Source organism: Acanthochromis polyacanthus, chromosome 7, assembly GCF_021347895.1.
Source record: "Acanthochromis polyacanthus isolate Apoly-LR-REF ecotype Palm Island chromosome 7, KAUST_Apoly_ChrSc, whole genome shotgun sequence".
NCBI classification, from domain to species: Eukaryota; Metazoa; Chordata; class Actinopteri; family Pomacentridae; genus Acanthochromis; species Acanthochromis polyacanthus.
Genome location: NC_067119.1, coordinates 43,131,191 through 43,145,362, shown reverse-complemented (window position 1 = coordinate 43,145,362; position 14,172 = coordinate 43,131,191).

The window sequence follows — 14,172 nt, the reverse complement described above, 5'->3', positions numbered from 1 at the left end:
TTTCTTTATTTTTGTATTTATTTTCAGTCCGTCAAGTGCAAAGGTGTTCAGTGAAGAGCTGGTTTTAGACTTTTCTTAAAGACTGAGAGACTCTGCAGATGGAACAGAGTTTGGTAACTCGTTCCACCACCAGGAACCACAGAGGAGAAGAGTCCAGCTCTAAACCGGTCCTGGTATGGAGGATGGATCAGGAAACTTTTGTTGGCCGAGCATAGAGAGATAGAGGCAGTGCAGACCTGGATGTTCAGGTAAGAGGAGATGTTTTCATTCAGGTTTTTAATGCAAGTGTCAGAGTTTTGGATTTTATGCAGCAACTGGAAGCCAGTGAAAAGATCTGAACAGCAGGGTGACATGAGATGTTTCTGGATGGAAACCAGACGTTCTGCTGCATTCTGGATCATCTGCAGAGGTTTGACCATGAAGGAAGGCCTCCAGTAAGGAGCTGATATTAGAGACCTGGACCAGGAGCTGCATGTTCAGACAGGAAGGGTCTGATCTTCCTGATGTTCTTCAGGATGAATGGACACAATGAGCACCAGAGGTCACATGAACCCTGAAGTCCTCTGTGGGACTTTTCCTATCATCTCAAGAGTTTTTCACTTCATCAAACTGTGATCTGTTTCTATTAAGACATATATAACCACTGTGTCAGTGGACAGAATGGAGTTCTTAACTATATCTGTCATTAATTGACTACAGCTAGCATATGACAGCCAAAAGGACTGCTTGAATGAAGGATTACTATAATCTATCATTTAAACCTATTTGACTAAAATTGATCACTGTATACTAACTGTCTTCAAGCAATTCTTAGCTACCAACCTAATCTTATAGTGACGTCACTGGAGGACATGATGAAAAAACAGCAGAAACATTATTCCATTTATACAAGAAGCTGAAATCATCCCGATCCAGTATGATCAGCTCATTACAGGACCTTAAAGGAATCATACCTCATTTTAAAGCATTGATTAGAACCTGAAGTAACTTCAATAATACATAAAAGACTTTCTCTGATAATAAAGTCATAAAAACATCATTATGAATGTCGTATTTTTCAATGTAATCACTTTCCATAGATGAGTCCAATATTGGTGTAATTCCTACAGATACTGGGCTCAGCCACCTGATGGTTGCTCCTCATCATTTAAAGATTCTTCATATTTTAAGGATATATTATTTTTCACTGCAGATATTTTGACATATTACAGCCAGGAGAGTGCAGGTGTAATTAAGGTTCCTTTCAGTTCCTGTCAGCTGGATTCAGGGTCCTCATATTGTGCACGCTCCTCGCTGTCATGACTTACTGCTACTATTAAAGGGAATGAAGTTACATTTTAAAACATGAGATGAGTCGGCTGCTTTGTCTACACATCCAAGGTTGTTTGTAATGTTTGCTGTCATTTGTTTGATGCAGTGTGATGGTCTGTCAGCTACTCAGCGAAAGAGCCTTGATTTGAAGTGTTGTTTAATCTTTACTCATACTGATCAACACTGAATAGTTTCCACATTTACACACATCACACCCATAGAAAACCTCCATAAAGACTCTGTGGCTGCTGAGGTGTTTTTAAAACTTTTAACCACTTTTTATCTACAACATTAATTTCCTTCCCAAATCTGACTGACACCGACTCTCGAGCACTGAGGTAGAACTGCAGCATTTCTGGGTTGCACGTCGCCCTCTTCATCCTCACCCCAACCAGTCGAGGCACATGGCTGCCTTCCCTGGGCCTGGTTCTGTTGGAGGTTTGTTTGTCTGCTTATTTTCTTTTGTTTTCCTCCCACCATCACTGACTGCTGCTCATCGGAATCCAACGGAAATGTAGGATTGTTGGGTTCTCTGTCCTTTGTTTAGAATTCCTTTTCCTCCGTCTGTGATGACATGTTGTGAAGTAAAAGTGAACTGGTTTGAACATTCACACAATACTGCAAAGTTTGGATGTTTGGTTTGGTTTATTCTTTTTACACACACACACACACACACACACACACACACACACACACACACACACACACACACACACACACACACACACACACACACACACACACACACACACGCAAACACACAAACACACACACACACACGCAAACACACACACACACGCAAACACACACACACACACACACACACACACACACACGCAAACACACAAACACACAAACACACACACACACACGCAAACACACACACACACACACACACACACACACACACACACACACACACACACAAACACACACACACACACACACACACACACGCAAACACACACACACACACCACTACAAAACGTGTTCCAACTGCAATGACTGCCCACAGACAGCCTGCTGCAACTGTCTTATTACAACTGTTTGGCGACATGTAGTGCAAAACACGCCTTCAGTACAACAGATGACCTCAGCAAAAACAAGGTGTCACAGTCCTTTAACAGGTCAACATGGGCCTACCTTATTTGAAAAGAAGCTCACATCGACGGCCGATGTGATCCCAGTCTCTTAACTTCCAGCTTTTCCTCCAAAGACATTGAGGAAAATGGACATGAAAGCAAATAATCCACCTCGTTCATGCTAACGCCCGCCATAGCTTAACCTTTTCTCTCTGCGTCAAAGGCCTGTGGGCTGACTGAAGTTAGCCCACATGATCCGTAAATCACGGGGGCGGGACATGACACCTGTCAATCACTTACAAGAACGAACTGAATGAAAGTGGATTGTATCTGCTGGGGCTGTAAAAAATCAGCCCATTTAGAGATATTCTATGTTTTTCTTTTGACTGATTGGTGCTGTTGCTACCTTTGTTTTCACCTAAACTTAAAACAATCTGTTGTAAGTTATTTAAAAAATATTTTCTCATCTTTTTTGTGTTTGCTTGGGAGGGCTTAGCCCTGTTAGCCCATTTATACCAGCTGTTCCTGGTCGTGCTGCTCTACTATTTTAAAAGTTCACATTTGGTCAGAGTTTGCTTGTGAATAGAATAATACTTTATTCTTATTTACCGCATGTCGTCGTTTCGCCGCTGGTTGTCTATGTGGTGTCCATCAAACGACGTGGGCTTTATTGATAATTGGAGCTCTTTTTGGGGAAAACCTGGTCTGATTAGGAGAGACGGCATCCATCCCACTTTGGCTGGTGCAGCTCTCATTTCTAGGAATATGGCTGATTTTATTAGTACTCCTAAAGCATGACAACCCAGAGTTAAGACCAGGATGCAGAGCTGTAGTCTTACACACCTCTCTGCAGTTTCCTCACAGCTGTCACCCTCCAGTAATTCAGTTAATTCAGTTAATTTTATTGAGACTGTGTCTGTCCCCCGACCACCAAAATTCAATAAATTAATCAAATCAAAAATATACAAAAGAAATAGTAACCACAAAAATGTAATAAAAATTAATACCTCTATTTCAACAGAGCAAAGAGACAGGAAAATTAAATGTGGTCTGTTAAATATTAGATCTCTCTTGTCTAAATCTCTGCTAGTAAATGAGTTGATAACTGATCACCAGATTGATTTGTTCTGTTTGACTGAAACCTGGTTGCAGCAGGAAGAATTTGTTAGCCTAAACGAATCAACTCCCCCTAGTCATATTAACTGTCATATTCCTGGAATCACAGGCCGAGGAGGAGGAGTAGCAGCAATCTACCATTCTAGTTTAAAACTGAACCAGAGGCCTAAACCTGATTACAGCTCATTTGAAAATCTCACTCTTAGTCTCTCTCATCCAAATTTGAAAGCTCAGAAACCAGTTTTATTTGTTGTTATATATCGTCCTCCTGCTCCTTATTCTGAGTTTTTATCTCAATTTCTCAGACTTTTTATCTGAATTAGTGCTCAGTTCAGACAAAGTTATTATTGTGGGTGACTTTAACATTCATGTTGACGTAGACAGCGACAGCCTTACAACAGCTTTTAATTCATTATTAGACTCAATTGGGTTTTCTCAACATGTAAATAAACCAACTCATAGTTTTAATCACACTCTTGACCTTGTCCTGACTTATGGCTTAGAAATTGAAGAGTTAACAGTATTTCCCCAGAACCCTCTTCTTTCTGACCATTTTATGATAACATTTCAATTTAAAGTAAAGGATTGTTTAGCAGCTGAGAACAAATATCATTACAGTAGGTGTTTGTCTGACAATTCAGTATCTAAATTTAAGGAAATAATACCCTCACTGTTTACTTCAGCAACATTTACTGATAAATCAGAAGGCAAATATTATTATTTTACCCCCACAGAAGTGGATTATTATGTTAATAATGCTTCAGCCTCACTGCGTACAACTCTTGATAGTGTTGCACCTGTAAAAAAGAAAGTTATATCTCAGAGAAGACTTGCTCCTTGGTATAATTCCAGCTGCGGACTTTAAAGCAGGCATCCCGAAAGCTGGAAAGAAAGTGGTATTCCACTAATTCAGAGGTAGTGTATGTGGCTTGGAAAAATAGTCTAGTAATCTATAAAAAAGCTCTTCATAATGCCAGGACAACTTATTATTCATCTTTAATAGATGAGAACAAGAACAACCCTCGGTTTCTCTTTAGCACTGTAGCCAGGCTGACAAAGAGTCAGAGCTCTGTTGAACCTTGTATTCCTTTAGTTTTAACCAGTAACGACTTCATGAGCTTCTTTACGCATAAAATAGTTCTGATTAGAGATAAAATTAATCTGGCCCTTCCTACAAATGTCACAGATGCTTTTGAATTGGCTGTTAGACCTGATGAATCTTTAGAATTCTTCACTCCTATATGTCTCTCTGAACTAATTTCAACAGTTTCTACATCCAAACCATCAACATGTCTTTTAGATCCTATCCCAACTAGACTCTTCAAGGAGATTTTACCTTTAATTAATTCTTCAATGTTAGATCTGATTAATCTCTCTCTAGTAACAGGCTATGTACCACAGGCTTTTAAGGTTGCTGTCATCAAACCTTTGCTTAAAAAGCCCACTTTAGATCCAGATGTGTTAGCTAACTATAGACCGATATCCAACCTACCATTTCTCTCTAAAATTCTGGAAAGAACAGTTGCAAATCAATTGTGTGAACACCTACAAAGGAATAATTTGTTTGAAATGTTTCAGTCAGGCTTCAGAGTGCATCATAGCACAGAAACAGCTCTAGTGAAAGTTACTAATGACCTTCTCATAGCATCAGATAATGGACTAGTCTCTATACTTGTTTTGTTAGATCTTAGTGCAGCGTTTGACACAATCGACCACAAAATTTTATTACAGCGTCTAGAATATTCAATTGGCATTAAAGGGACAGCACTGGATTGGTTTAAATCCTACTTATCAGATAGGTTCCAGTTTGTGCATGTCAACAATAACTCTTCTGAGCAGACTAAAGTTAATCACGGAGTTCCTCAGGGTTCTGTCTTAGGACCGATACTTTTCACATTATACATGCTTCCTTTAGGCAATATTATTAGGAAGCATTGTATTAACTTCCATTGTTATGCAGATGACACACAATTGTATTTATCTATGAAGCCAGATGAAACTGATCAGTTAGCTAGACTGCAAGATTGTCTTAAGGACATTAAAACCTGGATGACTTTTAACTTCCTACTGCTAAATTCAGACAAAACTGAAGTCATTGTATTTGGCCCCAAACATCTTAGAAACTCGCTTTCAAAGCAAATAGTTACTCTGGATGGCATCACATTGGCCTCCAGTACTACTGTGAGGAATCTTGGAGTTATTTTTGACCAGGACATGTCCTTTAACTCACACATAAAGCAAGTCTGTAGGACTTCCTTTTTTCACCTGCGTAATATTGTAAAAATCAGGAACATTCTGTCTCAGAGTGATGCAGAAAAATTAGTTCATGCTTTTGTTACTTCCAGGCTTGACTATTGCAATTCCTTATTATCGGGTTGTCCAAATAGTTCTCTCAAACATCTACAGTTGATCCAAAACGCTGCTGCGAGAGTACTGACAGGAGTTAGCAAAAGAGATCATATTTCCCCTATACTTGCTTCTCTTCACTGGCTTCCTGTTAAATCCAGAATAGAATTTAAAATCCTTCTTCTGACATATAAAGCTCTTAATAACCAATCTCCATCATATCTTAAAGATCTGATAGTACCTTATTATCCTAGTAGAACTCTTCGCTCTCAAACTGCAGGCTTACTTGTTGTTCCTAGAATTTCTAAAAGTAGAATGGGAGGCAGAGCCTTCAGTTATCAGGCGCCTCTCCTGTGGAACCTGCTCCCAGTTTGGGTTCGGGAGGCAGACACCCTCTCTATTTTTAAGACCAGGCTTAAAGCGTTCCTTTTTGACAAATCTTATAGTTGGGGCTGACTGGGTGACCCACAGAGGTTCGGCTTGTGTCTTCATTGTACAGCTGACCCCCTCTTGGACGTCCCTTCGTTCTGCCCCTAGTCATGCTGCTATAGGCCTAGGCTGCTGGGGGACTTTTCTTGACGCACTGAGCCCTTCTCTATCTACCTTTACATTTAATATGTATACCGTTATTGCAGTACATTCACTCTGTTTCCCCCTGTGCTATTTCTCCGAGTGTCCCTGGTCCCAGAGCTGGATGCTTCAGATCTGCGGTCGATGTTCCACCAGCTGGTCCAGTCTCCACCATGTCCACTGTGGGATGCTGCTACTGACCTTCCACCAGCCCTCTGCTTCCAATTCCCTTTTTCCACGAGTCAACTCTGCATTGCCTTCACTATACTGTTATGCTAACTTACATACTGTTTGAATTTTACTGCTAGCTATATAAGGAGTATGTTTAATGTCAGAGCCGTACATCATAAGAGTAAACTATGAGTCAGTTTTCAATGTTAGCTTATACTTTGTCTGTGTCACATATCCTGTCATGCATGTATTCAAATGTGTGTTGTGTTTTCCTTGCTTTCTCACCCCTCCCTCTTCTCCCATCCCTCCCCCTTGCCCTCTTCTGTCCCTCTCAACCCGCCCGGCCAGCAGGCAGATGGGTCCCCCCTATTTAGAGCCGGGTTCTGCTCGAGGTTTCTTCCCTGTTAAAAGGGTGTTTTTCCTTGCCACTGTCGCCTTTGGGCTTGCTCTGGGGGTCAGGCATATGGGTTCTGTAAAGCGTCTTGAGACGATTTGACTGTAATTGACGCTATATAAATAAAATTGAATTGAATTGAATTGAATTGAATTGAATTGATCCTTTTCAGGGAGTTATTTTTGTTCCAGCAGCATGTTAAGATGTAGAAAACCCACAAACCCGACAGAACACCACTAATAGTCATCAGTATGAGCACATGCACAGCAGATACAGCATTAAGTTAAATATTACTGTGAACTGAAAAGCCTGATTGCAGCTGGTAGGAAGGACTTCCTGCTGCTCAGACCGGCACTGATGGGGAATGAGTCTATGACTGAAGGTGCTTTGCTGAAACACCTACAGACTGTGTGCTGGGTGACAATCATTGTTCATATTAGAGTTCAGTTTCCTGAGCATTCTCACCCCAGCCATCTGGTGGACTGGTGCATCCTCTGCTAGTCATGTGGTTGGTGTTGGACTTTGTAGAGCCTCTGGATGGCTGGTGGAGACTGAATTAATCACAGCTGGCTGAAGATGGAGCTCCAGATCCCACCTGGCAGTCATCAGGAGTGATCATCCTGGAGCTCCAGACCTGCCCTCAGCCCTGGTTCTCCACACCTCCTGACCCATCTGATTGGTCCACCACCACAACTCCTCCTCCCACCAGACCCCAGTGATCACCACACACGAGTATAAACTTGTAACCAAACGTTCAGTCAAACGGCTGGGGTTTAGTGAGACCTGTTCATCCTGGTGTCTGTGTTTACTGTAATTTCAGTTAGCTGCTGTCATCTCAGTGAAGAAGCCTCTGGTCTGTGGCTTCGGTTGGCAGCAGCTGACTTAGTGCAGAGATTACTGTTGTAGCTTCTATAGACAGCTGTGGCCTCATTTATAAAGCTTGCGTACGCACAAAACAGGGCTAGAAAGTGGCATACGCCACTTTCTACGCAAAGGTTGTGATTTATAAAACAAACTTGGCGTGACAATGTGCGCACCGGTGCGCCAACCTTGATGCTTGCTATAGCACATTTTGGAGCCGATTCAGATTCCCTAGAGCAGTACTCTTGGATCTATGTGCTGAACTGGGCCGTCTTAGACCGACCCCCCCGCCCAAACCACGCCATCCCGGTACAGACACAGGAGCTGACGACTCGGGGGTTTCTATTGACACCGGCTCCTTCCAGCGTTAAGTGGCCGGCAGGTATGTGTTTTATATGAAGAATATATGAGGTTACATTTGTTGTCTAAATACTATCTGGGTCTGATATACAGTTAAATGATGTCCTTTAGGTCTGGATATCACAACTATCCCTCAGTGCAATAATGCCAGCTGCTTTGGATGACATTATAAACATGACCAGTCAGTACATCAGGTTTCCTTACACTGTGGGTGAACAGGCCAACATTAAACGACAATTTGCAGCGATGTCCGGTTTCCCAAATGTAATCGGCGTAACTGACTGCACTCATGTTGCTGTAAGGGCTCCGAGTGAAGATGAATTTGTCTATGTGAACCGAAAAAATGCACATTCAATCAGTGTAGAAATTATTTGTACATCGGACATGATCATAACAAATTTAGTGTCAGGGTGGCCTGGGTCAACACATGATTCATTCATCCTGATGCACAGCAGAGAAAAGACTGCAGGGGGCGCTGCGTGAAATGCCGTGGATCAGCAGCTTATTTATATACAGATACATTCATGAGTTACTTTGCATTGACCATTCATAGTAAAATGTTTGTTTGTTCCTGAAATGCTTTCAGGAAAAAACAACTTTCCATCCAGTCACTGCAGTAATCAGATTATTAATGTGGTTGTTTCTCCAGAACCTGCTGCAAAACAGCTGCTTAACTGTAACTGCAGCTTGTCCAGGTGTGCTTTCATTCAGCCATGTCCTCCAGCTCTTCCTGGGAAGGGATACCAGTGTGTTTCCAGGCCCTCCAGCATTGGCTGTCAGCCCCCAGGCTGTCTTCATTTAGACATGTCCACACTGACCAGATAAACCAACCACTTCACTGTTTCTGCAGTTAAAGTACACATTATTCTTAAATCTGATCTGTTTCTACCTCAGTAAAAAAGTAGCAAAACTATCTAGTTCTGTTCAACTCGTTCCAAAGTCAGAGTGAGTCTTGGAGGAGCAGCAGGATCAAATGGAGTCAAACTGCTCTGATGCTCTTTAAGCTTCACATGCATCCCTCAGTCCCTGCTGGAACTTTACATTCCTGGTTTTCCTCAAAATGTTTGCCTTTAAAAAAGTTTTTTTGTCAAAATGGCAAAAATGATTAAAAGCATTGTTGTTTTTAATGGTATCTAAAGTACGTGAACACGTGTAAATTCAAGGGTCAGCACTGGGGCCCTGAAGACAGCATGCTAAACTAGAAAAGCACTCGGAGAGCGCATAGCTCCGCCGTGTGTGTGTGTGTGTGTGTGTGTGTGTGTGTGTGTGTGTGTGTGTGTGTGTGTGTGTGTGTGTGTGTGTGTGTGTGTGTGTGTGTGTGTGTGTGTGTGTGTGTGTGTGTGTGTGTGTGTGTGTGTGTGTGTGTGTGTGTGTTTTAACAGCATAACTCAAAAAGTCATGGATGGATTTTCACCAAATTTTTACGGCCATCTCTCAATTGTCCTTCGACCTTCAAAAAAATCCTGGATCCAGACGGTGATCCGGATCACCTCCAAAATCTAATCGATTCTTACTCGTGCTCTTCTGGACATCCTGTAAAAATTTGGTGAAAATCTGTCCATGACTTTTTGAGTTATGCTGTTAACAGACAAACAGACAGAGACACACACAGACGGACAGACAAACAAACTCCGGTGATTACATAACCTCCTGGCGGAGGTAATGAAAAGAAGACCACAATGACACTTCCAGCTTGACTAGTAATGTTTCACTGCTGTAAGGTACAAACCCACTCAAAACCATCCAGCAGTGGGTCTGACTGCTACAGGAACATGACCGTTTCTTTAAAGCAGCAGCAGATCATGAACATGCCAATGATTCAAAGCTCATATAATAAATGGACCATATGAAGTCAGAAGTAACGGGGGAGTCTAACACAGTTCTTGGCTGCTCTGTAAATGCATGCTGGTTTTTCATACAAAAAGGTTCCATCACAGCTTTGAACTGTAACTGAAAGAGGCTCCATCGATCTGTCCACAATAATGCTGTTTTTCAGATGTCTGCTTCTGCAACCATAGTAAGATAAGATGAATGTGACATTTCAGAGAGAAAATACTCAAATATGTAAGTATTTCTGCCTGATATAAACAGAAATATGTGGATGCAGTAATTCTATATGAATCCAGAACGGTCATGCTGCATTTGACTTGTCGTCTGCTAACCCTCCATTTCCTGCTCTGTTTCTAGTGCTGAAGAAGAAGATGATCAATCTACCACCCATCCTCCAGAGTCTGAAATATCAGCTGCATTAATGTAGTTTCCTCCTCTAATAAGGCTGTAAAATATGATGAATAGGTGATGAGAGCTCTGCCTTTTGATTCCTGTTATTCCATTCTGTGCTCATTATAGTGTAAACGCTGTTTTTGGAAATCAGGGGACCTTCAAACATCATGAATTTGATTGACGACCTTGTGTTTGAGACTTTAAGGTCAAAGAAATAATTACCCGCCTGCTGCCCTGCTTTAACACTGGGCTGGTTGTGACTGCCAGAATTACATGCCACAGAAATAGTTTCCAGTCAAATGTGACTCCTTCATCTTCCACTGATGAGGATTCAATTAAAGACAATTAATGAAAGTTCATCTAATATTTATGTGTGAATCTTCATGTGCAGCTTTATAAAAATAAACCAAATAAAGCACATCTCCTGGTCTGTAACTGTTAGCTTTCAGCTACAGCAGCAACAAAAGCAAACATCCCTTTACAAACCATGAGATAATTGGCAGAGTTCTAACATAACCATGGACCACCTCAGGGTTTCCTTTTCTCCTCAGCCCACAATTGTTCCATTAGTCTAATGTACTGTATGAAGAGCTCTGAAACCCACCGCTGCCAACTAAAAACGTGGGAAAAGCACTTTCAGAGACATTTAACAATTAAATGAGTGTGATGCTTTTCACATTTGGTGAAAAGTAACTTAAGTACTGGACTTTGTGTAACCCTACCTGGGTCTAAACGATGCTGAATGCTTTTGTCTGACCAGATATCCAACAGATATTCAGTTTCATTAACTGACCTCAGTGATCTCTCAGCAGAACTTCAATAATATCCTGATCAGTGGAACAACCACTGATGTACACTGAAAAAAATTTGGAGTGCCATTTACTTAAAAAAAGCTACGCAACAATTTCCACACAGAAATTCTTTATAATTTTTACTAAGGAAATATTCAAGTAAAGTTTACTTGCCAGAAAGAATTATATTTTATTTTTTATTTATATTTATTGTTTTATTTTAAACATTACCTGAGTGTTTACTGTCTCAGAGACCAAAGGTACTCACTTTGATAGTCAGTTTTACTCAAAACGTCGTTGTGATGGTCACTCCCTCCGCTCACCAGATCATCTGTTGCTTTCAGCTCCACGTGTTCGTACTGAGCTGGGTAAAAAGGCTTTTGTTTATTCTGCACCGTCTGCCTGGAACATGTTGCAGAAAGACTTCAGATTAACTGAGTTAATCTCATTGAGTGCCTTTAAATTAAAACTGCGAGTTCTTGAGGCCATTTCCAAAACTTGTACTTGTTTTTATAACTTGTTTGTAAATTTAATTATTGTTCTTTTTATTTTCTTTTTTTTTCGTACATTAATCGCGTCTTAACTGTGTGATTTTGTAACTGTTTTGTATCTGCTGCTGCCTATCTCGGCCAGGACTCCCTTGAAAAAGAGGTTCTTCATCTCAATGGGATCTTTCCTGGTTAAACAAAAAATAAAAACATAAAAACTACCTTTGTGTCTACTTAAAAACCCATATAAAATACTTGATTTTCAGGATTTTTTAACTAGTTTTTCCTTACTTTATTTACATATTTAAGCTACCACCTACACCACTGTTCTAATATGAATGTGTTGTATTTTTAACAGGGCCTACTTTAAACTAAATGAATTTATCTTACATCTACAAATATGAAATGAAAACATACTTTCAAACAAGAACATCTTCATTACCTTTTCCAGCAGTGATTAGTGTCTTTAGAAATACCAAACAAAACATTATAAATCAGTGCAGATGTTTTTTGAACATTCACAATAATACAAACAATTACAGGTAAAAGACCCAATAAAATGTTCTGAAGTGTAACTTTTAAACATAACAGTGAACTCTCTCAACAACAAGCGTCATGTACTGCTTCCACACATCAGACAAACAGCTATATGCTAGAACAGGGGAAACACTCACAGTAAAAGTTTATTTTGCAAAGGCCAAACCTTGGGTGACATTTTCAGAACATCCAGCTCAAGAAACAGCTTCTGAAACACTTCAAATGTGTATTTCACTTTCGGTGGGTAACTCAAGTTCATGGCGTAGATGAAGCCCATGAGCAGAAGGAAAGCCTTTGCCACGGTTTTGACGTCATCCAGAACCTGTTTTCCCTCTACGATGACTGACACCTGGGCAGGACTGTGGCCTTCCTGTGCTGCATTTCCACTGATGACGAGGATCTGGAGGACATGATGACATGAGTCTTCTCCACCTACATCCTGTGAAAAACGTGTTTTAATGCTCAGGAGTCAATATTTTATACATTTTTTTCTCTCAAGTTCCTTAATACCTAAGAGGTGATTCATGTTAAAACAGTCAGTTCATACATACTGAGACCACGGCATTGGTTCAGTGCTGGGTAAGTATTTGGGTAACTACTGATTTTAATTGATTTACTTTTCAGAATAAAATCAACAAATTACTTTTCACATCTTTGTCTAGGTTAACCCAGGCTTGCGCTTTAAGTTTTCAGCTGGCTCACTGAGGCAACCATCATTTTTTTCCAACTCGATGGTCCAAAAAATACAGAAGCTTGTTTTACGTACTATTTTTAATACTTTCAGAATCCTAAAACATTTGCTTTTCAAACATTTCAGATTCAGAACCAAATGAAAAATTGGGACAAGGGTTGAACGATACAGACAAAATTTCATATCTCGATATCGATATAATATGACTTCTTACTTTTTAATGTCCCTGCTGTGGATGTAGTGTGTGCCTGTGTGTGCGTCCGTCTCCCTCACTCCCGCCCTCATGTGTTTGTCATTGGTTGGCTTCAGCTGTCCCTCCACAGCAAGCATGAAATAAAGTTTGTGGTTGGCTGCATTCAAGGGCAATCGTAAAAATGAAATTTATTGTGACTTCCAGAGCTGTACGTGCAGGGCGAGCGCAGGGGAAATCTATATCGTTTATTTTGTTGCTTTTTTGATATTAATATTGCGAATGTCCATATCACGATATCGATACGATAACGATATATCGTTTTGCTCTAATTGGGACACATTGCCATTAATAATAACAATAACAATGAATAACAATTTAAGTTAATGACCGAGCATTTGTAAATCTGAACACAAATGTTTTTCCTCATATACACTATGTCACAAAAGTCAAATTTACTATGGTGAGGATAATCATCAGAACATCCCAAATTTTCAAAATCTACCTGGCAGTCTTTGATCAGCTCCTCTCCAAGGAACTCCATTAGGTAACCTATGATGGGATCTCTTCTGCCTTCAGCATGTTGCTATGAAACAGAGAAGCAAATATACTGCAAAGACCATGTAAGAGCATACAGACAGATACACAAAGTTGGCTATGCCATTCTATTTATGTATTTATTTAATTAGAGAGAGAGAGGAATGTGATGACAGCTGGAATTTCTTTTGAAATAAATGTGTCTTAAGCAGGGCTCACCATCAGATTATCAGAAAACACTTCACATTTACTGTTATTTTTAAGTCATATTTTTGTGTCTTTAAGTTCTGTATGTGTATGAGCCCAACACAAGATGACACAAATTACATTAATGTCTCTGTAACCTTACCAAGTGGATCCAGCATGGGTCTGATTTTTGTGCCTGCAACCCCCGCCCTTTGTCCAAAGGTAGTGTCTACAGATACGGACCCGTAGCCTGTGGCCTACGGATACGGCACTTTCCCTTATCATAAATATTAATTAGACGTACACGAATATTAATGA